The sequence below is a fragment of the Armigeres subalbatus genome, chromosome 1 (genome assembly GCF_024139115.2).
Source record: "Armigeres subalbatus isolate Guangzhou_Male chromosome 1, GZ_Asu_2, whole genome shotgun sequence".
Classification (NCBI taxonomy): domain Eukaryota; kingdom Metazoa; phylum Arthropoda; class Insecta; order Diptera; family Culicidae; genus Armigeres; species Armigeres subalbatus.
Window position 1 is genome coordinate 211535004 of NC_085139.1, and position 24291 is coordinate 211559294.

Sequence of the window (24291 nt, forward strand, 5' to 3'; positions counted from 1 at the left end):
TTTCATATAAGAAAATAGTACCGAAAGGCTATGTAATTTCACTCTTATAGCCCTTATAGCCTATTCAGATTATGCCATTTATGATAATAAATACAATGATAAAGGATAACTTGATGCTATATAATTTCGTTCCTAATACATTCAATTTTCTTTCTCCACTTTAACACGATATTTATTATTATAAATAGCGTAATCTAAATAGGCTAGGTCTAACTTTTTACAGGCATTTTTCATGGGTTCATTTTCTAAAATAAATGCTAGTACAATAAGTATTGCTATTGGTATATTTTTTTTTGATATGTTATTTATATGGGACACACACTTGTGGTATTTGTACCATGGTACAAAAATCTTGAAATGAGTGCCATATCAATAATTGTCTTTATTAAAGATAGCCTTGAAATTATTTTCTTGTCGCCTTTACATGGTACGAGTACCACAAGTGTGTGCCCCCAGAAATAAAATGAGAGACCGTTACGTAATTACTGTATGGACCTCAAATTGCTTTCTTGACTAGGGGCTAGCCAATGGTTGTTATTGCAGGAGTAAGTTAAATCAAATGAGTTAAATATTTTAAGTGTCTCACTGTGTTGTCCTTGGTGTTGTCTTCTCCGCGGGATCTTGAGCCGGCATCGGTGGAATATCAAAACAAGTTTAGGATATTATTTAGCTATAACATATAGCTTTTTAATACATTCAACTAAAATGTTTAATAATTAAACATAATGTAGCGGATGAGTACATAAAAAACAACTGTGTACATGTACATATCAGCTTTGAATCACTCGCTCGAATACTAAGCAATAACATACACATAAGGAAAAATAATTCTCACTTGGTAAGTTAAATACACAGCTTAAAAAGATAATCATTAATCATATTATCTAATCAATATAGACGAAGTTGTTCAAATTTGAGGGCTGATACGCATTGAAAGTGAAAATTCATCCAGAAGCTACGAATAACTGCTAAATAAATTGGTGAGTACCTACCTAACTACTAAACATGTATAGTAATAACTAGAAATACTACAATAAGAGATCGGCGAAGACGCCATCTTGTTTCCAATCGAACCGTCAAAAGCGGTTCCATTTCGACTTGTTTACTTTTTGCATCCATAAGAAGCAAGCAAAAAGTTCAAGTGATGCCAGTATTATTTTCACGATTTCATGCATTTTCATACGTTGCCATTTCGACAGTTTTTCACTCCGCCGGTCTCTGGTTATAGGGTGGCTAGTAATAACTAGGTATAACATGGAGGGATTCGACTCGAGCAGGAAACGGTAACAAGTCAAAATTATATTTTCATAGTTGTATTTTTTGATAAACGTAATATATTATCCCTGAAGGGATCAGTACAAAAGGCCGAACCACAGAAGACCGAATCACAAAAGGCCGAAAATGTTCTAGCGTACCACAAAAGGCCGAAAACCCAGAAGGCCGAACCACGAAAGGCCGAATGATACAAAAGGCCGAATATCAAAAGGCCGAATAACACAAAAGGCCGAATCATTACAAAAAGTTTCAATCTTTCAATTAAGAGAACTTGGAATATTCACAAATTTACGTTTACTTTTATTATGCTGCCCCATTAAGAAAAACTTGTCCACGTGTTTTGCAACTACTAGCAGCGATCTAATCAATCTTATTCAGTTGAGGTATTTAACGTCAGTTCAAGACAAAATTTTCAAAACGACTTATCTGCTTTTGTAAACAAAGATTCAAACGACGATTTGACGAATATGATAGCTCTCCCACGCAAACCAACACCATCAATAGGGAGGTCAAGGATTCCGCTACCTACTGTTCAACGTCGAAGCTCAATCTTTCAATTGAAAGAAGTTGTATGACGGTGTTTACAGAGTCAATTTGATTCCTTATATATTGCATAATAGATCAATCTTCATTGCAGTAATGAAAGCATGAACATACATATAAATATTATCACTTTAAAGTAACGGAGTAATCCAAGAGCTCTCTTTTTTCTTCCTTTGCTAACGTAGTAATCATTATCAGTAGTATTGGGAAAAGTTAAATTCCCAAATCTAATGCAAGAGCCCGAGTTAAATTCCACCGGATTCATGGCTCACAGAATCGAATTGCCGATTTGCATCAATGTAGGAGTTGTGCGCTTCATGATGCATGGTTGTGCATTGTGCTAATGATGCGCACTACTCATGATCTAATTGCGACATCAGAAGCTAAACAAAATAGACTTTTTCAATTATTATGCTTTTGACCAAAAGCTGTATAACTTGCGGTAACGCGGTGTTCCTCAATGCATATCATTTTCTCCCAATTTAAGAGAAAATGACTTCACAAGACTTCACTGAGAAATCACAAAATAATCCGAATATTCTAAATTATATTAAGTATTTGAATAAAAAAGTCTGAATAAAATCGGCAGACCAACAAAGTGGACCGGAGCGAGCGCGCGCGCGCTCCGGTCCACTTTGTTGGTCTGCCGATTTTATTCGGCCTTTTGTGATTCGGCCTTATGTGATTTCGGCCTTTTGTGGTTTCGGCCTTTTGTGCATTCGGCCTTTTTTGCTTTCGGCCTTTTGTAATTCGGCCATTCGTGATTCGGCCTTTTGTGATTCGGCCTTTCGTAGTAGACCCATTGGCGTAAATAAGGGGGGGCCGGGGGGGGCCTGGCCCCCTCCAGACCTACTTGTGGCCCCCCCCCAGAAAATTTTGAAAAGTAATTCCAACTTAGCCAGTTTTTATTTCATTTTCTCGATTTTTAAGCTAAAATCAATGCCGCTTCTAATTCAGTTGCTAGCTTAAAATAATAAATTTGTTCTGCATTTGTTTGACTAGTATCCTGGTCGCAGAAACATAAAAACATAATTGTATTAAGATATAAATATTTTGTTCTATTAAACTACCATCCGCTTCAAAAAAAGCTGAAGCAACTACATCAAAATGAGCACATGTACACAAATCCGGTCAATGAAATTTCGAACGACCATTCTTTCGAAAATCTTCGAGTTAATCGCAAGGTATGCCGCAAAATAGTTGATCAAATTCCTATGGAGCTTTTTGCTCTCGCTATATAATTCTGGCACAGAAAGATATGAAATTATAAAACTTAAGAATCTTTGTTACAATGACAGAAAAATCAAAAACGCATTCCATTGAAAGTATTAGGACAAAACTTTCGCACTCACAACAGAGATTGCATTAAAGAAATATTTTTATTATCCTCAAAAGATCTTGTTCCATTTAATTTTTTGGCGATTTCATAAGGATCATCGGAAAACTCTTTTGTGCCTGCTTTATTTAGAATTTGTTTTTTAGGATAAAAAAAATTAGATTTAGAAACCAGTTCGTATCAGAAAACATTTCTTTTGCAGCACAATTCAGATCAATTTGGTTGCTTCTCAAGTCTCTTTGATTTTTGCAGAGAAATCTCTCACCTATTCAGAAAACTCATAAAAAACACTTTAGGATTCCAAATTTGTGTTCATCGGTACTTAACTATTTCAGCACATAGCATACATTTTGGAATTGCATGAATACTTATATTGATTATGACAAAATTTCGTGGAATTTATTCCTTAAAGAGTTTCAAAAATGTCAAGTTTCAAAAAAATCGAGATCTTTATGCATTAAGTAATCATGGAAATGCTTGAAAACTTTCAGAAATATACTCATATCGAATTTCATTTATAGATAATTCGAAGAAGATTCTTGAATCTTAGATTACACACTTATCCACATTTAGTAACATGGAGAATACAAGTTGACACAGACACAGCGTTTTGAAGCAATCACAGCATCATTGGAAATCATTTGTATTATTCGCGATTTTTTTATGTTAGTTCTAGGACGAATGAGCGATAAACTTAGTCAAACAATTTCCATTGCAATCCATGCGCACAGTGCTTTAAATCGCCTTTGAAAATTACATCCCACCAGCTGGTGCCATGGCCCCCCCCTAGACCGAGACTCTAGTTACGCCTATGAGTAGACCCTAAGTTATGTTTGATGATTCATTGGTTGTAACTTAGCTTCTGCTTTATTCTGTTGTGAAAGATTATTTGTGTATAATTTTCTGCTCAATAAGCGAAACGATCCCTCAGGGTCATTGAACACATACAAAACGAATTAAGCAGTATGAAGATAATTATTCTAACTAAATAAAAACAATGTTTTTTATACGGTATCGTGTACAAATTGAAAGATATATGTTGTCTATTTATAGTGAATTGTATCATGATTAGAAAGTATTTGTTGCGCTTACCATGTTGTGGAGTATCTTTTGTGATCTAGAGGGGCACATCCGAGGGGATAGAAATGGAACCTGTTCATTCTCGTCATCACATTTGATATGCACCAAATCCACATTTTCAACTATAATTGAGGTCGGCTTCCAAGCAACGGTGGCAATTGATTGGCTGGGCTTCGTTACTGTCGTTACCGCCGGTGTGTGAAACGAACAACGCAATCATGTGAAAGCAGCCGGTAAGCTAGACCAATGACGGTGTTGAGAAGTGTGTCCCGATGAGACTGTGAAGGAGATCAGACGGTGTTGAATGAATGAATGAAAGTATCCTCGAAAATACCGTTGGTTATGATGAATAAAATATTTTAATTAAAACTGAAGAAATTTTCGAACGATTTTTTGAAGTTATTTTCGAGAGAATTTTAGAAGAAATTGTAAGAATTTCTTCAGAATATGTTTTAACAATTCTGCCAGTACTTTCTCAAGAAATCCTTCCGGAAACATTAGTAAGAAAATTAAGAGTTCCTTTCAAATATCCCTTATGAATTTCTTCAGATCTTCAGGAGTTCTTTCTAAAATTCTTATAAGAATTTCTTCGCTGATTCGTATTGTTTTAGCAACTCTTCCAGGAATACCTTCAGACCTTCGGAGATTACTTTTTAGAATTTTCTCCGGAATTCCCTTGAGCATTCTTTCATGAATTCCTTCAGAAAACCCTTTTGAAACTCTTCCAGGAATCCTTCAAAAATTTCATTTAGAAATCCCTTTGAAAAAACTTTGGAAATTTCTTACAAAATTCTCTCTAGTAAATCCTCTTAAATTCCCGTTAGAAACTCCTTCGGAAGTTCCTTTAGAATTTCCTATTTCATCCTTCAATAATTTCATTCATTCATTTATTTAGTCTACATCTAAACAGATAACACTGAATCAACAATTTGACGCCACAATACACGGTTCGAGGCCGCATCTCTCCATCCTCGGATACGCCCCACGCTCGCCAAGTCGTTCTGCATCTGGTCTGCCCATCTCGCTCGCTGCGCTCCACGTCGTCTCGTACCTGCCGGATCGGAAGCGAACACCATCTTTGCAGGGTTGCTGTCCGGCATTCTTGCAACATGCCCTGCCCATCGTACCCTTCCGGCTTTAGCTACCTTCTGGATACTGGGTTCGCCGTAGAGCTGGGCGAGCTCATGGTTCATTCTTCGCCGCCACACACCGTCTTCTTGCACACCGCCAAAGATGGGTCTAAGCACCCGTCTCTCGAATACTCCGAGTGCTTGCAAGTCCTCCTCGAGCATTGTCCATGTTTCATGACCGTAGAGGACTACCGGTCTTATAAGCGTCTTGTACATGACACATTTGGTACGGTGGCGAATCTTTTTTGACCGCAGTTTCTTCTGGAGCCCGTAGTAGGCCCGACTTCCACAGATGATGCGCCTTCGTATTTCACGACTGACATTGTTATCAGCCGTTAGCAAGGATCCGAGGTAGACGAATTCCTCGACCACCTCGAAGGTATCCCCGTCTATCGAAACACTGCTTCCCAGGCGGGCCCTGTCGCGCTCGGTACCGCCCACAAGCATGTACTTTGTCTTTGAGGCATTCACCACCAGTCCAACTTTTGTTGCTTCACGTTTCAGGCGGGTGTACAGTTCTGCCACCTTTGCAAATGTTCGGCCGACAATGTCCATGTCATCCGCGAAGCAAATAAATTGACTGGATCTGTTGAAAATCGTACCCCGGCTGTTACACCCGGCTCTCCGCATGACACCTTCTAGCGCAATGTTGAACAACAGGCACGAAAGTCCATCACCTTGTCTTAGTCTCCGGCGCGATTCGAACGAACTGGAGTGTTCGCCCGAAATCTTCAAACAGTTTTGCACACCATCCACCGTTGCTTTGATCAGTCTGGTAAGCTTCCCAGGGAAGCTGTTCTCGTCCATAATTTTCCATAGCTCTACGCAGTCTATACTGTCGTATGCCGCCTTGAAATCAACGAACAGATGATGCGTTGGGACCTGGTATTCACGGCATTTTTGAAGGATTTGCCGTACAGTAAAGATCTGGTCCGTTGTCGAGCGGCCGTCAACGAAGCCGGCTTGATAACTTCCCACGAACTCATTCATTAATGGTGACAGACGACGGAAGATGATCTGGGATATCACTTTGTAGGCGGCATTAAGGATGGTGATCGCTCGAAAGTTCTCACACTCCAGCTTGTCGCCTTTCTTGTAGATGGGGCATATAACTCCTTCCTTCCACTCCTCCGGTAGCTGTTCAGTTTCCCAGATTCTGACTATCAATTTGTGCAGGCAAGTGGTCAGCTTTTCCGGGCCCATCTTGATGAGCTCAGCTCCGATACCATCCTTACCAGCTGCTTTGTTGGTCTTTAGCTGTTGGATGGCATCCTTAACTTCCCTCAAGGTGGGGGCTGGTTGGCTTCCATCGTCCGCTGAACTGACGTAGTCATCTCCTCCGCTGCCTTGACTTTCACTGCCTGTACTCTCAGCGCCATTCAAATGTTCCTCGTAGTGCTGCTTCCACCTTTCGATCACCACACGTTCGTCCGTCAAGATGCTCCCATCCTTATCCCGGCACATTTCGGCTCGCAGCACGAAGCCTTTGCGGGATGCGTTGAGCTTCTGGTAGAACTTGCGTGTTTCTTGAGAACGGCACAGCTGTTCCATCTCCTCGCACTCCGCTTCTTCCAGGCGGCGTTTCTTTTCCTGAAAAAGGCGGGTCTGCTGTCTCCGCTTCCGTCTATAACGTTCCACGTTCTGCCGGGTACCTTGCTGCAGCGCGACCGCCCGCGCTGCTTCTTTCTCCTCCAGAATCTGTCTGCTCTCTTCGTCGAACCAATCGTTCCGTCGACTTTGTTCCACATACCCGACGTTGTTCTCCGCTGCGTCGTTAATGGCTGCTTTAACTGTATTCCAGCAGTCCTCAAGAGGGGCCCCATCGAGCCCACCCTCTTCCGGCAACGCTGCCTCGAGATGCTGCGCGTATGCAGTGGCGACATCAGGTTGCTTCAGTCGCTCTAGGTCGTACCGCGGCGGTCGTCGGTACCGAACATTGTTGATGACGGATAGTTTTGGGCGCAGTTTAACCATCACCAGATAGTGGTCAGAGTCGATGTTAGCGCCACGATATGTCCTGACGTCGATAATGTCGGAGAAGTGCCGTCCATCAATCAGAACGTGGTCGATTTGTGATTCTGTCTGCAGTGGTGATCTCCAGGTGTACCGATACGGAAGGCTGTGTTGGAAGTAGGTGCTGCGAATGGCCATATTCTTGGAGGCAGCGAAATCAATTAGTCGTAGGCCGTTTTCGTTCGTCAGCCGGTGTGCGCTGAACTTCCCAATAGTCGGTCTAAACTCCTCTTGGCCAACCTGAGCGTTCAAATCTCCTATGATGATTTTGACGTCGTGGCTTGGGCAGCTATCGTACTCACGTTCCAGCTGCGCGTAGAATGCGTCCTTATCATCATCAGTGCTTCCGGAGTGTGGGCTATGGACGTTGATTATGCTGAAGTTGAAGAACCGGCCTTTGATCCTCAACCTGCACATTCTCTCGTTGATCGGTCACCATCCGGTCACGCGCCTTTGCATGTCGCCCATTACTATGAAAGCTGTTCCCAGCTCGTGTGTATTGCCGCAGCTCAGGTAGATGGTATGATTACCTCTAAACGTTCGCACCATTGATCCCTTCCAACAAACCTCCTGCAGCGCTACGATGCCGAATCCACGGTCCTTGAGCACATCGGCGAGTATGCGTGTGCTCCCGATGAAGTTGAGAGATTTGCAGTTTCACGAACAGAGTTTCCAATCGCTAGACCCTTTTCGTCGCAGTGGTCTTCGCCGATGGTTCCGGTCCGTACTGTCTTGTTGATTGTTCGTTGCGTTAGTTTTTTTTTGGCTGGCTTGCAGGGCCTGACACCAAACCCCCTAAATTTCCGGAGGACCATTCCTCCTTATTTCCGGTGGACCATGGTGCACAGTTTCACTTAGAGTCCCTCGCTGGCACTCGGACGATGATCAGCCGCCTCTAACATGGAGAACAGACCCTGTTGTGAGCCGATCCTGACATGGAGAACAGACGCTCAATAAGATTTGCACCTCCGGAGAGGAGCAAACCCCCCCATCCCTGTCAGCATACGACCATAGTTCCCACCGGGGTTGGTTACCCGATCTTCTGGTACGCGAAGTACCAATGGTACGCTTTACCCAGCATTTGCCGTGCCAATTATTATTATTATCAATATCCAATAATTTTATTATCAATAAATTACGAGTTATACGTACCCGACCTTGCTCGGGTTGTATTATTTTGCATTCTAGCTGTCATTTGTTATTTATTGCATATTATTCGGCAACTCGGCTGTACGAAAATCATGTTTTTGACAAATATCTTGGCTGTGCATATGCGGAGCACATGTTTCGAAATGGACAAATTGGTATAAAATTTGCGAAAAAGATCACCACTGCAGACAGAATCACAAATCGACCACGTTCTGATTGATGGACGGCACTTCTCCGACATTATCGACGTCAGGACATATCGTGGCGCTAACATCGACTCTGACCACTATCTGGTGATGGTTAAACTGCGCCCAAAACTATCCGTCATCAACAATGTTCGGTACCGACGACCGCCGCGGTACGACCTAGAGCGACTGAAGCAACCTGATGTCGCCACTGCATACGCGCAGCATCTCGAGGCAGCGTTGCCGGAAGAGGGTGACTTCGATGGGGCCCCTCTTGAGGACTGCTGTAATACAGTCAAAGCAGCCATTAACGACGCAGCGGAGAACAACGCCGGGTATATGGGACGAAGTCGACGGAACGATTGGTTTGACGAAGAGTGCAGACAGGTTCTGGAGGAGAAGGACGCAGCGCGGGCGGTCGCGCTGCAGCAAGGTACCCGGCAGAACGTGGAACGTTATAGACGGAAGCGGAGACAGCAGACTCGCCTTTTTCAAGAGAAGAAACGCCGCCTGGAAAAAGCGAGGAGATGAAACAGCTGTGCCGTTCTTAAGAAACACGCAAGTTCTATCAGAAGCTCAACGCATCCCGCAAAGGCTTTGTGCCGTGAGCCGAAATGTGCCGGGATAAGGATGGGAGCATCTTGACGGACGAACGTGTGGTGATCGAAAGGTGGAAGCAGCACTACGAGAAACATTTGAATGGCGCTGAGCAGTGTTGTCCTACACTCAGTGCAAAAAAAATCTGCTCTTTCATTTTACTCCATCTAAACGATTTTACAGTCCTAACTAAGTAAGTGCAAATAATAGAGGGATATTTAAATTTTCTAAATGTCATGTCAAACTATTGAAAAAATGCACACCAGCGCCACAGGAGCGCGCGCGCTGAAAATACACTGGAGTGTTTTCACTGGAGTGTATTTTCAGCGCGCGCGCTCCTGTGGCTCTGGTGTGCATTTTTTCAATAGTTTGACATGACATTTAGAAAATTCAAATATCCCTCTATTAGTTGCACTTACTTAGTTAGGACTGTAAAATCGTTTAGATGGAGTGAAATCAAAGAGCAGAATTTTTCGCACTGAGTGTAGGACAACACTGGCGCTGAGGGTACAGGCAGTGAAAGTCAAGGCAGCAGAGGAGATGACCACGTCAGTTCAGCGGACGATGGAAGCCAACCAGCCCCCACCTTGAGGGAAGTTAAGGATGCCATCCAACAGCTAAAGACCAATAAAGCAGCTGGTAAGGATGGTATCGGAGCTGAGCTCATCAAGATGGGCCTGGAAAAGCTAGCCACTTGCCTGCACAAATTGATTGTCAGAATCTGGGAAACTGAACAGCTACCGGAGGAGTGGAAGGAAGGAGTTATATGCCCCATCTACAAGAAAGGCGACAAGCTGGAGTGTGAGAACTTTCGATCGATCATCATCCTTAATGCCGCCTACAAAGTGATATCCCAGATCATCTTCCGTCGTCTGTCACCATTAGTGAATGAGTTCGTGGGAAGTTATCAAGCCGGCTTCGTTGACGGCCGCTCGACAACGGACCAGATCTGTACTGTACGGCAAATTCTTCAAAAATGTCGTGAATACCAGGTCCCAACGCATCATCTGTTCGTTGATTTCAAGGCGGCATACGACAGTATAGACCGCGTAGAGCTGTGGAAAATTATGGACGAGAACAGCTTCCCTGGGAAGCTTACCAGACTGATCAAAGCAACGGTGGATGGTGTGCAAAATTGTGTGAAGATTTCGGGCGAACACTCCAGTTCGTTCGAATCGCGCCGGGGACTAAGACAAGGTGATGAACTTTCGTGCCTGTTGTTCAACATTACGCTAGAGGGTGTCATGCGGAGAACCGGGTGTAACAGCCGGGGTACGATTTTCAATAGATTCAGTCAATTTATTTGTTTCGCGGATGACATGGACATTGTCGGCAGAACATTTGCAAAGGTGGCAGAACTGTACACCCGCCTGAAACGTGAAGCAACAAAAGTTGGACTGGTGGTGAATGCGTCAAAGACGATGTACATGCTTGTGGGCGGAACCGAGCGCGACAGGGCCCGCCTGGGAAGCAGTGTTACGATAGACGGGGATACCTTCGAGGTGGTCGAGGAATTCGTCTACCTCGGATCCTTGCTAACGGCTGACAACAACGTTAGTCGTGAAATACGAAGGCGCATCATCTGTGGAAGTCGGGCCTACTACGGGCTCCAGAAGAAACTGCGGTCGAAAAAGATTCGCCACCGCACAAAATGTGTCACGTACAAGACGCTTATAAGACCGGTTGTCCTATACGGACATGAAACATGGATAATGCTCGAGGAGGACTTGCAAGCACTCGGAGTATTCGAGAGACTTAGACCCATCTTTGGCGGTGTGCAAGAAGACGGTGTGTGGCGGCGAAGAATGAACCATGAGCTCGCCCAGCTCTACGGCGAACCCAGTATCCAGAAGGTAGCTAAAGCCGGAAGGGTACGATGGGCAGGACATGTTGCAAGAATGCCGGACAGCAACCCTGCAAAGATGGTGTTCGCTTCCGATCCGGCAGGTACGAGACGACGTGGAGCGCAGCAAGCGAGATGGGCAGACCAGGTGCAGAACGACTTGGCGAGCGTGGGGCGTATTCGAGGATGGAGAGATGCGGCCTCGAACCGTGTATTGTGGCGTCAAATTGTTGATTCAGTGTTATCTGTATAGATGTAGACTAAATAAATGAAATGAAAGCCGCATATGATTCAATCGATCGGAACCAGCTATGGCAGCTAATGCACGAAAACGGATTTCCGGATAAGGTGGTACGTTTGATCAAGGCGACGATGGATCGGGTGATGTGCGTAGTTCGAGTTTCAGGGGCATTCTCGAGTCCCTTTGAACTGGACTGGAAAACGAAGCTGTACGGATTGGACTAGTCATCAATACGTCGGAGACAAAGTACATGATCTTTTTCTTCATAGGAATTACATCCCCTACTTGACCTTGCCGCCACGCAGCTTAGTGTTCATTAAGCACTTCCACAGTTATTAACTGCGAGGTTTCTAAGGCTGTGAACCATTCCACCGATTCGTTTAACTTTTAGTTAGTTGACACTTCGATGGTTATTTTCCCATCGTGGTTAAATTTTTTCTTCGAAGCCGACCCATTTGAGTTTTGACAGATTGATAGTTATTCGGAACGAAATGGATTTGGCGCCAATTTTCTCGCGAACAAAGTTTAACTATCCAACTAACCATGCTCCGGAGCAGGATTATTTTTAACCACGGCGAAATAACCATCGAACTGTCAAATTTTAACTAAAAGTTAAACGAATCGGTGGAATGGTTCACAGCCTAAGCCAAGTTACCATTTCTGCATTCGTATATCATGAGGCTAACACGATGATACTTTTATGCCCAGGGAAGTCGAGACAAATTCCAGTCCGAAAATTGCCTAGACCGGCACCGGAAATCGAACCCAGCCACCCTCAGCATGATCTTCCTTTGTAGCCGCGCATCTTACCGCACGGCTAAGGAGAGCCTAAGGAGAAGTACATGATAGGAAGAAGCTAAGGGGCCCCATACACGCTCCGACATGTTGTACAACTTTGACTCCACCCCTAGGAATTTTGCTTCGGTCGGAGTAAAGTCGAACCGTCTGTGGGCAAGTTGTACGACTGTTGGATAGTACAACTTGCCCACAGACGGTCCGACTTCACTCCGACAGAACGAAATTTCATGGGGGCGCACTATAGGATTTCGGGCGGTCATTAATCGAAAATGTCATGTCTTCCGAATTATTTTAAAATATTTTCTCTCCATTGTCAATACTCTAATTAAGAGAAATTCTGAATTTGAAGTCTCTAGGTGCACTAGTTCCAAAGATATAAGGTGTCAAAGTCAGAAATGGGTAAAAAAGTTAACAAATTTCCTGAAAAAATATTTTACTTTCAACTTTTTATTTAAATATTTTTTTAAGTTTTTTTTTTTAATTTTATTACATCATTACAAAGGTAATTGTATAAGCTTTAAAATGGTATGCAAAAACTAATGGTTACATTGTGAAAAAAAAATGAAAAAAATGCGGAAACAATATTTTTTTCCAAAAACGACGCTATTTTCAACTTTGATAGTGAAGAACTTTTTTCCTCAGAAATCCCCGGGTTCTTTTATGATGCACATCAAGGACGAAGCTTCGACTAAAATTTCCTGAAATAATTTCTTGCCAGTATTTGCAATTAACAGAGTTAAATCACTTTGATTTTTTTCATTTATTTTTTTTACTGTGTTTTGCCTCTCTCGTACTCCAAGGTTAATGCTCATTCCAAAAACGAATGTTTGATAGAAGGCCCGAGATCCGTAGTGGTATATATCAACTAACTCAGCTCGAAGAATTGAGGTGATGTCTGTATGTGTGTGCATGCGCGTCTGTATGTATGTGCGCAAATCGCCATTTAGACGCTTATTTGTGTACGATTTTCTCGCAACAAGTTTCATTCGACGGGAAATCTAGTCCCATCGTTTCCTATTGAAAATGGGCCAGACTGAACTATGGGCTCAAAGGGTATGGTCAAAATACATGTATTGGTAATATAATTGGTAATAAAAGTAAAGACGAACAATATCTTAGTTAGTACGGAGAGTATGAAATTCTTGCTAGTGTTCATGAATGTCTGGCTAAAGGTAGGGAAATATTTATTCACTCATCTACACTTTGAGGTTCACTGGCTGAACAACCAGCGGAAAGTCAATATAAAAAAAGAAGAAATTTAGAACTCATAATTCAAGAAAATGATCAAGAGAGGCAAATGTTGACATTTTTCTTCGTGCCTTACATGAATCAGATCTATTTTAAGCTCGATTTGGATAACGAGGAGACATTGGAAAAAAATTCACTTAGTTATTCTTATGCCATGCGTAATTTTGTAATATTTGAAGATTTTAAAAGTTCTTTATCCTCTGATACTTTAGATGAATTCATGTCATCTTCCATCGTTGATGGAATTGAAGAAAATATCATTAAAGATTTAAACCTTCACACAGAAAAGAATGATGCTATATATAACTTGTAGAAATCATGAAAACAAATCAAAAATAATTTAAATAGTGTTGTTATTCAAATTGAAAGAAATTTGCTTTTCGGAACAATGGAGCATTGTGGAATGAATGAATGTTCACATTTTTGAGAATATATTATTCTCATTTATTTTTGAATAACTTGTACAAATGTCATGGGATTGCGATTTCTAATTTGCTAATACCCTTTTTCAAAAGTTATTTCCAATTCTGATTCTTTAAGAAAATTGTTTAACTATTTTTTAGTGGAATGTTTTCACTGTCATAAGACGAGTTTAGTAAAATTCCATTTTATTCCACCAACTCGTATTAGTTCTACATATACGTATTTCGACCTGTTAGGACGTCTTCAGTGTCTCGTACTTTTACTCGTTCTTGACTTCTGATTCTTTGATTAACATTTAATGCTTTAGGATCCTTCAGAACCTAGTACTTTGTCAAACAGATTGTTCTAAATACAAATTGTGAGGCATGAGAGTAAGAACAAAAAAATATCACTGAATGTCATGAAATTAATGTCTTTTAACATTAATTCGGTTCTCTCGCCGCCAACTTCAGATTTAGAGCAATGAAAAGTTATTAGATTTATTGGTAGGGGAGGCGTTTTGTTACTTTCTTCCCACAAAAATGATTACCTTCCGCAAAAATATACAAAAATATATAGACGACAGTCCACAAATGAGGATGGAGAAGGGGGAGGGTTCATGATGTCCATAAATTGCTGTACTTAGTTTTTGTACAACCCCTTCCTTCTCCTCAAGAAAACATATAAAATTAAACTTCCTAAATTGGATTGCTTTGTCACGTTAATCGAATTTATGAAAAAAAATATTACGTAATTCATAGACGATCCCTAAAGGGGGGGGGGTGTTAGAAATTATATATTCATGCTATTTCGACCATACACAGCTAAAGCAAAGTGGAAAATCACTTGAAAAGTCCAATTTTATTTTTGACCGCTCGCTTGTATGGGGATCCCCCATAGTGGGGCGGAGTCAAAGTTGTACAACATGTCGAAGCGTGTATGGGGCCCCTAAGAGAGGACAACGTAAGCCATCCACCACGAGTTTGTATTGGTGGTGACGAAATCGAGGTGGTTAACCTTCGATAACGATACCCGCAGAGAAATTCGGAGACGCATCATGGCAGAAAATCGTACGTACTTTGAACTTCGCAAAACGCTCCGATCGAATAGAGTTCGCCGCCGTACCAAACTGACTACCGTGGAGGTACCATATTCTGCGCATTTAAGATAATTTCGAAATAAAATCGTTGTTATCGGGAAACCATAATGATTTATGAATACATTTATGTAGTAGTTGTGTAACTATAATCTACAGAAGACTATGAGTCATGAAAATTTTGAATCAATTGATTAAAAACATATATTATTAACCGGTCTGTAAATTGTCATATGGTTCCTAATTCTGCGCACATATTTTGAAATGTTCCATATTCTGCGCACAATGTTCCTAATTCTACGCACAATAATAACAACTCAGTTTGGGTAATTTTTTGTCTTATGAAATGGTTTTGAACATTTATACAAATATTTCATTACTTTTGCACTTTTTTAGTACCATGTATGTTTCCTAAAGTCTATCTGACTACAACGTTTTACCGTTCTTGTACGCTAAGTATACGAAAAAACGTCCGCTTCAAAACGAACTTTAATATATGTAAGACCGGGCGAATTAGACCCAAACCTAATCGACTCAGCTGCGATGAATTGAGATGATGCCTGTTTGTGCGTGTATGTGTGTATGATGTATGTGCACAAAGATCTTATTCATTTTCAAGTCCATTATCCGATTGCTCGCCATCGCCACAAGTTGCTTTCGACGATCCATTTTTCCGTTAGACAACTTTCCAGATCGGTTATTGTGTTCATGTCAATGGTCAAGTCACTGTTTTGCCTTGTTTACTAAAGTTCGGCATTGATGAAAAGACAATTTTTTTATTCCGTCAAATCGGATATTTATATGGGATGGAATTAAATGTAATCCAACGCGAATTATAAGGCCAATCCATAAGTACATAAATGCTAATATTGCCTGAAGTACTATTTTCTCAAATGTCGGAATACCAGTTCAACCTAGGAAATCTCCGAGTGGGGAATTATGTCGATTTTTCATGGAAAATTATTCGTGCTAGTCATGTGATATACACATTTAGATTAGATACCCCGAAATTTAAAAAACGCTCAGTGCGCAAGGAAGTAGCAGATATCACTTGTTTTTTTTTTTCGGATAATCTATTTTCGCATTTTTGTTGTTCTTCTGGTTTTATTCCAGCATTTTGAAAAATGTTTCCTTGCCAAAACAGTTGCTACGTCCAATTTGGGTTGACAAGCCAGGCTTATTGTTCCTATCCATTCCGCGCGAACAATTAGGAACAGAAAGTAAATTTTGTGCCATATTCTGCGCAACATAAATTGCTTTCTATAAGAGAGAAAATACACTCTGAAAGCCGATTTGCATCATATTGAAGCAACAAATAATCTTCTTTTGCACTTCGCTTTAAAAACAATTAGTCCAATTCTTTTTTTTAGGCTCAAATTCGAGAAAAAAAAGAAAAAAAAATGTTTACGTGTTTTAGCGCTGCGGCTAACGGAAGCAATTTTTTGACATTTTTCGATTTTACCGATTTTGTTTTTCTTCATATTCCCGTTATTAATGCTAATTTATTGCTTTATTATCTGCCCATGACAACAATAAATTCCCAACTTTTTGATGACATGTAAGTAAATATAATAATAACAGTAAAGAAAATTTTAAAAATGTTTTAGTGTCAAAATGCGCAGAATTAGGAGCCGCGCAGAATAAGGCACGCTCACGGTATCTCGAAATTAATTTTTGGCTTTTTTTCGGTGATAATTGTAGTACTCAAAGCGAAAGGGAGTAGATGAAAGTAATGAAGATACAGATTCGATTGACACCGCAAGCGAGCGGCAAGTCTGAAATTAATAGAAACTGAAGATTAGCAGAGGGCCATATGAGAGAACAAGCATTGTTGAAATCGCTGTTAGTCGGCCTAACGTCCACCCAGGAACGGCTTGAATATTAACGCATTTGCCCGAAAGTACACGCGGCGCTCCCCAGAGGAAACGACGCACCGCGCTTTTTGCTGCCCGTATACTCGATTCTTATGGGGAGATAACATTGCGGCGTTTCCTAGGGTGCGGTTGTTCCTTTCGAATGGGAATCGCCGCGTGGAATTTTGTGCAAATGCGCTTTTGGAAACATTACATCAGCCGCGCGGTGTATCGTATTGACAGCACCCTACAATACTGACGTGGTGATCACTGTACCAAGACAGGCCGCAAAAATCGGACGTCTGTGGTGGGCCGGGCATGTAGCCAGAATGTCGGACAGTAATCCGTTGGAAATGCTTCTCGACAGCGATCCGACGGCGAGGTGCACAGCGAGCAAGGTGAATCGATCAAGTGAAAGACGATTTGACGATTAGACCGAGCTGAATGAAGAAGACTTTTATGCACTGTACAGGCTACTCCGGTCTTAGTCTGATAATAAATGAATAAACCACTTCTACTAGAGCTAAATAAAACTCCCAAAAAGTCTTTTCAGAGAGTTACCCTATCATGCTATAAAAAATCAAATGAACAGCGTAAGTAAGTTAAAGTAACTTAAAATTTCGAATGTTTTTTTTCGTTACCCTTGGAGTAATGAACTGAATGGTAACGCAGAACTGATAGATGGTTTGTGAAACAACATCCTTGCATAACTAACAACATGAACGTGATTGTCAGGCAAAGCTGCACTTAAATTTAATCCTGTGCATATTGGGTATTTTACAGTTAATTCGAGTCCTATGTTCTCTAAATGAGAAGAGAAGGCAATAGATTGACTTGAAACGTTCTTATTTTTTAATTTAAACTTTATGGTTGGTAACCTTATCATGAAAGCAGCATTCATCAACTTTAGAAAAGCAGGTAATATCGTACTACTAACTAAATATGATGCGGGCACGAGAGAGACAGTTTGTAAGAGAATAATGTACCAACAACGCCCAAATCGTGAAGTACAACAGATAATGGCGTCAAGACGCGATCACCATCAGAAGACAGTGCGCGTGCTGCACTAACCGAGCTTCTCATCATCGAAACGACTAACGAGAGTTTCTCTCGTTTTGCCAAGCGGGAGATGTAGATGGGCACCTCTTGACGATCGCTAAATTTAGAACCCTGTGAAAATCACCGCCAGCCACCCGGGTTCGGCGCTGCTCACCATCACGGAGTGCGTGCGTAGAATCGCGAATGCGTGTGTGTATGCGACGGGTCTGCAGCAGACAGTGTACGGAAAATTCGTCTAGCAAGCGGCAGCAGGAAAATTCTTCTCCTTTCCGAGCGGTTTCCTCCGTCAAATCCAGAGAAGTAAGGTTTTATTCGCTGCATGCAGGGCACTTTATTCTGCACCGAAATGCACGTTTTCTCAAAGTGTTAGAAAGTTGCAACTGGCACAGATCACGATCTATGCATAGATCTGCGTGGTGGTCCGCGTCTTATGGCAGGGGGTCGTGTGCGAACTCGTGACGATTTCTGACTCTTTTCGCCCTGGAGCTCGGCCTGTGTGGACGTGTGCTACGGTAATGCCATTAAGTTGCGGTGTGGTTGCCTGGCTTCAGCAGGATAAGTTTAGATCTACTGGGAAAACGGGATTGGTGGTTGTGTGTGTATTACGGTGAAGGCAGCTGCTGGCTATTAGTGACAATCTGGACAAGTATTGAATGCGATTTCGAACGTTCAGCTGTGATTATTAAATTCATATTCACGCGTGATCGATTTCAGCGAGAAGAGAAGACGGGGATGAAGTGTGTCGAGGGAAGGAGAATTTTTAAGTGACATCGTCCTCGCGAAAGTCAAGTGTGAGGAGAGCGATTTTCACGGCCAGGTTCGTGTGCGAACATAGGATCACCGATCGCTCTGAAGCGTGGGTTTGTAAAAAGTGTTACCACCTTGCTGGTTGGTCGTTCGTTCAAAGAGGCGATAGGAAAAAATAGAATGCCAACGAAGAAAAAATGTGTTGATAGTGTTACGTACTTCATTTCTCATGTATCGTTCAATCACTTACAGAGATAGTTGTTTATCTTTGGGGTAACGCGAAATCACAGCATAGGCATAAATATTACCTAAAATTGGTATTTTTATGCTTATTTGAGAATAACTTAATATTTAAATTACACATGTAATTTAGGATTTTTCTTCTAAATATCTCATGGGTCACGGGGGAGCTTTTTCAGATGGTGAGGGGAAAATCTCAGAGAGACAGCAAAAGAGATAGAGAGACTAGAGCAAATAGTTGATGGCTTAAGTGGCTTGAGAATTGTTTTGAAATAAAAGGTTTAATAATACACAGACAAGCGCTTTATTTTCAATTGAAAAAAATGAATTGAAACCTTCATACAATTAAATGTCAATGAAGCTTTTCGCTGTACGAACATGTGTTTAGAAGGAAGGTTATTAAACTATTGCTTATTTGGAAAGCTCATTTGGCGTCAGGCGTTATGGAGCCGAAATCATGTCGTTTAATACAGTTTTTCATTTTTCGTATAAACTGCTGTTAGTTTTTGTGATCCACAAGATTCGCAGTTTCATCAAGGTTAGATAATACAATACTAAAGTGGAAAACATAGTTGGCATCCTTGGCGATGTTTCACATCTTTAACGTGACATATTTTTGGGACATGAAAACGAGAGGAAGACATACGAATGGGATTTAACGATAGACAACAAGAGGAAGACATTCTTAAACAATTACAACCGCGAAGGGGAGGAACTTTCAAACATTAGTGGACAGGGAACACGTATTCGCCAACACGTCTCTAATAGGTTTTGGTTGGTTTCGTCGGACTCGTAGATGTTCAGTTAGCGCACATCTGGAGCCACGATGCTCAAGTACGACCACAAAACATGGTCAATATGCTGAAAATGTGCGCCGCTAATACAGAGATTGCATTCTGAGAGCCCTACCCTGAAAAGATGTGCATTTAAAGAGTAGTAATTTTTTAAACTGTTTTATACCACGGACGGATCGACACCTGCGATGAAATTGAATACAGCCATCACTCTACTCCTCACCATTTCGACTGCCAGCTGATCAAAGCTCCCTAACGAACTAATGTAAAAAATATCATGGATGTTTTCAAACTACCGCAGCTGTCACTTCATACTTTTTCTATAGATACTGTTTGGCATGGCATTCTAAGATGACAACGCCATATATCAGGTTTTTGTTTCAGTGCTTTGAAGACTTTCAGGCTTGCGGTAGAATTTTGACAGCTGCGGAAGAACTTTGCGGAATCCGCAAAATGGAAAACTTTGAAAAGATCCGCAATATCACCTTTCATAACGCCCACCTCAGCTAAAGAGTTTTCTTTCTTATTTTCCGTAATCGATCAATGAGGCGGAACCCAAGCCATGGTGACTGTGCAAGGCCGTTTTAACAAAGCACGCAAAGCTTTCCGTGTCCCGTTCAGAAGATACGCTTAGTGCTCAATTGGTTTCATTGGCCGAAAAGCTGCCAGGGAATTTAGACTGTCGATGAAGATGAAGAAGTGGTCAGGAGGTAGGGGGATGCATGTTCAAGTGACTGGTGTATAACTGCTAGCTAAGCAATATACATACGGAACCAGGCTCGTTTAGCTAAAAGTAGAAAAATGTTGAAAATACCGATGGAGTCATCCGATTCATTTCTCCTCCAAACGAAGGAAGTCTGGTATTTCATGAACCTCTTGTTTCATGTACAGATCAAAAGTTACAGAGGAACTGTATTAGGGGGCAGCAGGGACCATGTCCAAGGGCTTGACGACCCCTCCCCAGCTGTCTGTGAGTCAGGGAGAACTGCCTAGGGCGTGGTGGGATTTAGCAGTGGGCTCTGCTAAAATCCCTCCCAAAAAACCACAAGTGCCCGTAAGCAGACTCTATCAAAGCGACTGTGTGCCGCTTCAAAAGCACAAGCCCAGAGAGTGCCACTGGCACATCAGGGTTGATATCAGTAAGACCCTGATTATGGCATACTGGTTGCGTGTACTGGTTTCGTATTTTGGATATTGTTTTATTGTGAAGTGAGGGCTGGCAGTCTGACATTCTACTCTCTTAGTAGGGTCGGGTGACACTGACTCGAAACGGCGAGTGGGCTAATGGCTAGGCTGTCTTCCGTCCCATAAAACCGTGGCGGGCCTTGTAGCACGCTGCCCAATCCTGCCATCCAGTTTTGCCTACTGGGTGGGAGTAGGCTCAGATGCCCTTTCCTGACTTGCGCTGATCTGGCTCTGAACACGCAAGTGTCAACCCTCGCATGGCCCCCTGCTTGCCGCAAGGTAGGCATAGATAACCATGGGATCACTAAAGGCGACTACTCCAGTAGGATGAGTACTGAACGAAACCTATCTTTGGAGTTGGAGGTGACGGACCCCTTTGCCAAAAGGGGCCTAGCGAGGTCCCCTATTAAAGAGGGGCAAGTGGAGTGACGGCTGCTGCTATTGGCAGCACCGAAGAGTCTCCAGCGGTGGTGGGGAGTAGCCCTGCCTGCATCGCCTGACGAGCCACTACCCGGGATACGGGTGGTGGCCGAGCAACTCGATGAGATCATCGAGTTCGTAAGCGGCAGGCAGAACACCAACAAGGAGCTTAAGCAGAGCCTGTTGGTGCTCCGGCGAGCTGTTCGTGTCGCAAGACAAGAACAGGTCGCTTACATCAGGCGTGTAGCGGAAGCAGAGAGGATAGCCAAAGGTACGCAGACCAAGGCCCTCTCCTCCCCTAGCGGTGTTACTGCGGCGAATGAGGCGACCGCCCTTACGGCCAGTGAGGGCAAGAAAACGCCAAGTAAGAAGCGACCCAAACGCGCTACCATTAAGGCGAAGCGTCGCCTGGATGGTGCACCGGAGCCTGAAGGGCGTATGCCCAAGAAGGCGAAAGGCACTAGACAGGCACAAGTTGCTGAGCCACAAGCTGGCCCCAGCCAGCCATCGGTACCCGCCGAAGGGGATGCGAATCCTTGGCAACTGGTCAGTAGGGGGCGGAAGCCGAACACCCCTCGACCAATGAAGAAAGTGAGAGACAGAGGCGAGGCCTTGTTGGTGAAAACCGACAAGGACAAATACGCCGATGTCCTTAAATCGCTGCGAGCGGCCGATAGCCTATCGGCCCTGGGCCAGGACGTGCGCAGCGTTAGACGTACCAAGAACGGTGAAATGATCTTGGTACTGAAGCGTGGCGCGCAATCCAGCGGGTGGCTTACAAAAGCTTGCCCAGGAGGTCTTGGGTGACGGCGCTCAGGTTAGGTCGTTATGCGGAAGTGACCCTCCAGTGTAAGCAGCTGGATGAGGTCACGACCGCGGAAGACGTCGTCTCTGCCGTCAAAGAGCAGTGCGGCACAGAGGTTGAGCGGTCCTCTGTACGTCTAAGAGGGGGATTCTTTGGTACGCAGGTAGCCTATCTCAGACTACCGGTGGCTGACGCCAAAAAGGTCATCGAGAAAGGGAAGCTGAAGATCGGCTGGTCAGTATGCCCAGTAAGCGTGCTCCAGCCACCTTCAGTGCCTTGAGTCCGGGGACAAGTCTTATGACCGCAAGGGCCCAGACCGAAGCAAGATGTGTCGTCGCTGCGGCGAGGAGGGACACAAAGCACAGGAATGCGACAAGGCACCTAGGTGCCTTATCTGCGCCAGTAAGAAGCAGGCCCGGAACCATGCTATGGGCGGGCCTGCGTGTCCCTTCGGAGAAGCCAATCGGAAAAAGCCGTGCAAGTAACACAGCTGAATCTGAATCACTGTGCACCTGCCCAGCAGCTGCTGTGGCAGGCGGTCTCGGAGTCGAGGATCGATGTTGCCCTCCTGTCCGACCCGTACAACGTCCCTGCCGGCAACGGCAACTGGGTGGCGGACGGGTCTAGGTCGGCGGCAATTTGCACAACGGGAAGGTTCCCCGTTCAAGAGGTTGTACACTCCTCCGCGGAGGGTGTCGCGATAGCCAAGATCAACGGGGTGTTCTATTGTAGCTGCTACGCCCCACCAAGGTGGCCAATGGAACAGTTCAACCAGATGATCGACAGGCTATCGGCCGACCTAGTAGGTCGGAGCCCGTTCGTTATAGCGGGAGACTTTAATGCTTGGGCAGTGGAATGGGGCAGCCGCTGCACCAATCAGAGGGGACAAGCGTTACTCGAGGCACTTGCAAAACTCGACGCAGTGCTTGTCAATGACGGAGCCAGTAGCACATTCCGTAGGAATGGGGTCGAGTCATGGATAGATGTAACGTTTGTCAGCTCTAGTCTGGTCTCGGACCTAGACTGGAGGGTAGATGAGGGCTACACCCATAGTGATCACCTAGCAATTCGCTTCAAGATCAATTATGGTGTGCAGCGTCCGAGGGCGGGGGATCCCTGTCAGGTCCGTGGGTGGAAGACCACTCACTTCGACAGCGAAGTTTTCACCGCGGCCCTGGGACTGGAGGCCAACACCGACAGTCTAAGCGGGGATGCGCTGATAGCTGTCCTATCACGCGCGTGCGACGCTACTATGCCGAGGAAAGCCCTGCCAAGAAATGGCAGACGCCCGGTATACTGGTGGAGTGCCGAAATTGCAGCCCTACGATCAGCCTGCCTCAAGGCTAGACGTAGGACGCAACGAGCCCGCACCGAGGAGGAAAGAGCGGTCCGCCGGGAAGTGTTTCAAGCTGCGAGACTGGCCCTTAACAAGGCCATCAAGAGCAGCAAGAGAGCGTGCTTCGACAACCTGTGCGAGGGTGCCAATGCGAATCCGTGGGGTGACGCCTATAGGATCGTGATGGCCAAGACCAAAGGGGCTCTTCACCCCCGAACGGTCACCGGACCGGTTGGCGAGGATTATCCCGTCCCGAGCCACAAGTCCCTGGCCTCCTCCTGCGCTGCAAGGCGCTGGGAGTGTGGCCGAAATGGTGGCTCCGGTGACGAACGAAGAGTTACTCGCAGTGGCTAACACCCTTGCGATGAACAAAGCTCCAGGCCCCGATGGAGTTCCAAACAGTGCACTTAAGGCAGCGATCATAGCGAACCCGAACATGTTCAGGCTAGCTATGCAGAGATGCCTGAATGAGTGTTGTTTCCCTGAGAGATGGAAAAGGCAGAAGTTGGTACTGCTGCCGAAGGCCGGGAAGCCTCCGGGTGACCCATCGGCGTACAGACCAATTTGCCTGATCGACACGACGGGTAAACTGCTCGAGAGGATCATCCTCAACAGGCTCACCCCGTACGCAGAGGGTACGGATGGCCTGTCGAGTAACCAGTTTGGTTTTCGGAAGGGTAAGTCCACGGTGGACGCAATCAATTCAGTACTCAAGACTACAGAGGTAGCGATCCAACGGAAAAGGCGAGGAATTCGATACTATGCGTTGGTGACACTGGACGTGTAGAACGCATTCAACAGCGCAAGCTGGGATGCCATCGCGCTTTCGTTACACCGGCTTAGCCTGCCGGTGGGACTGTACCGGATCTTGGAATGCTACTTCCAGAACCGTGTGCTGCTATACGAGACCGATGCC

The 24291-nt window shown here is 44.0% G+C and overlaps 2 protein-coding genes across 8 annotated transcripts in view; one reads left to right on the forward strand and one right to left on the reverse strand.

Annotated features, from left to right (window-relative positions):
• Nucleotides 1-598: 598 nt before the first annotated feature.
• LOC134205730 (trimeric intracellular cation channel type 1B.1) overlaps nt 599-24291 on the forward strand; it is a 43493-nt gene continuing 19800 nt past the window's right edge. For 2 of the 7 annotated variants that reach the window (XM_062681279.1, XM_062681281.1), the window contains exons 1-2: nt 599-838; nt 898-980. The gene's annotated coding sequence lies outside the window, so the exon portion shown is untranslated. Of the gene's footprint in view, nt 839-897; nt 981-17993; nt 18149-18194; nt 18361-18453; nt 18666-24291 lie in introns of those variants that run through there. The other 5 variants (XM_062681278.1, XM_062681282.1, XM_062681280.1 and 2 more) reach the window with 5 other exon arrangements.
• The window catches only part of LOC134205728 (negative elongation factor D), a 42270-nt gene continuing 22136 nt past the window's right edge, over nt 4158-24291 (reverse strand). Inside the window, exon 5 of the mRNA XM_062681269.1 lies at nt 4158-4512. The gene's annotated coding sequence lies outside the window, so the exon portion shown is untranslated. The remainder of the gene's footprint in view (nt 4513-24291) is intronic.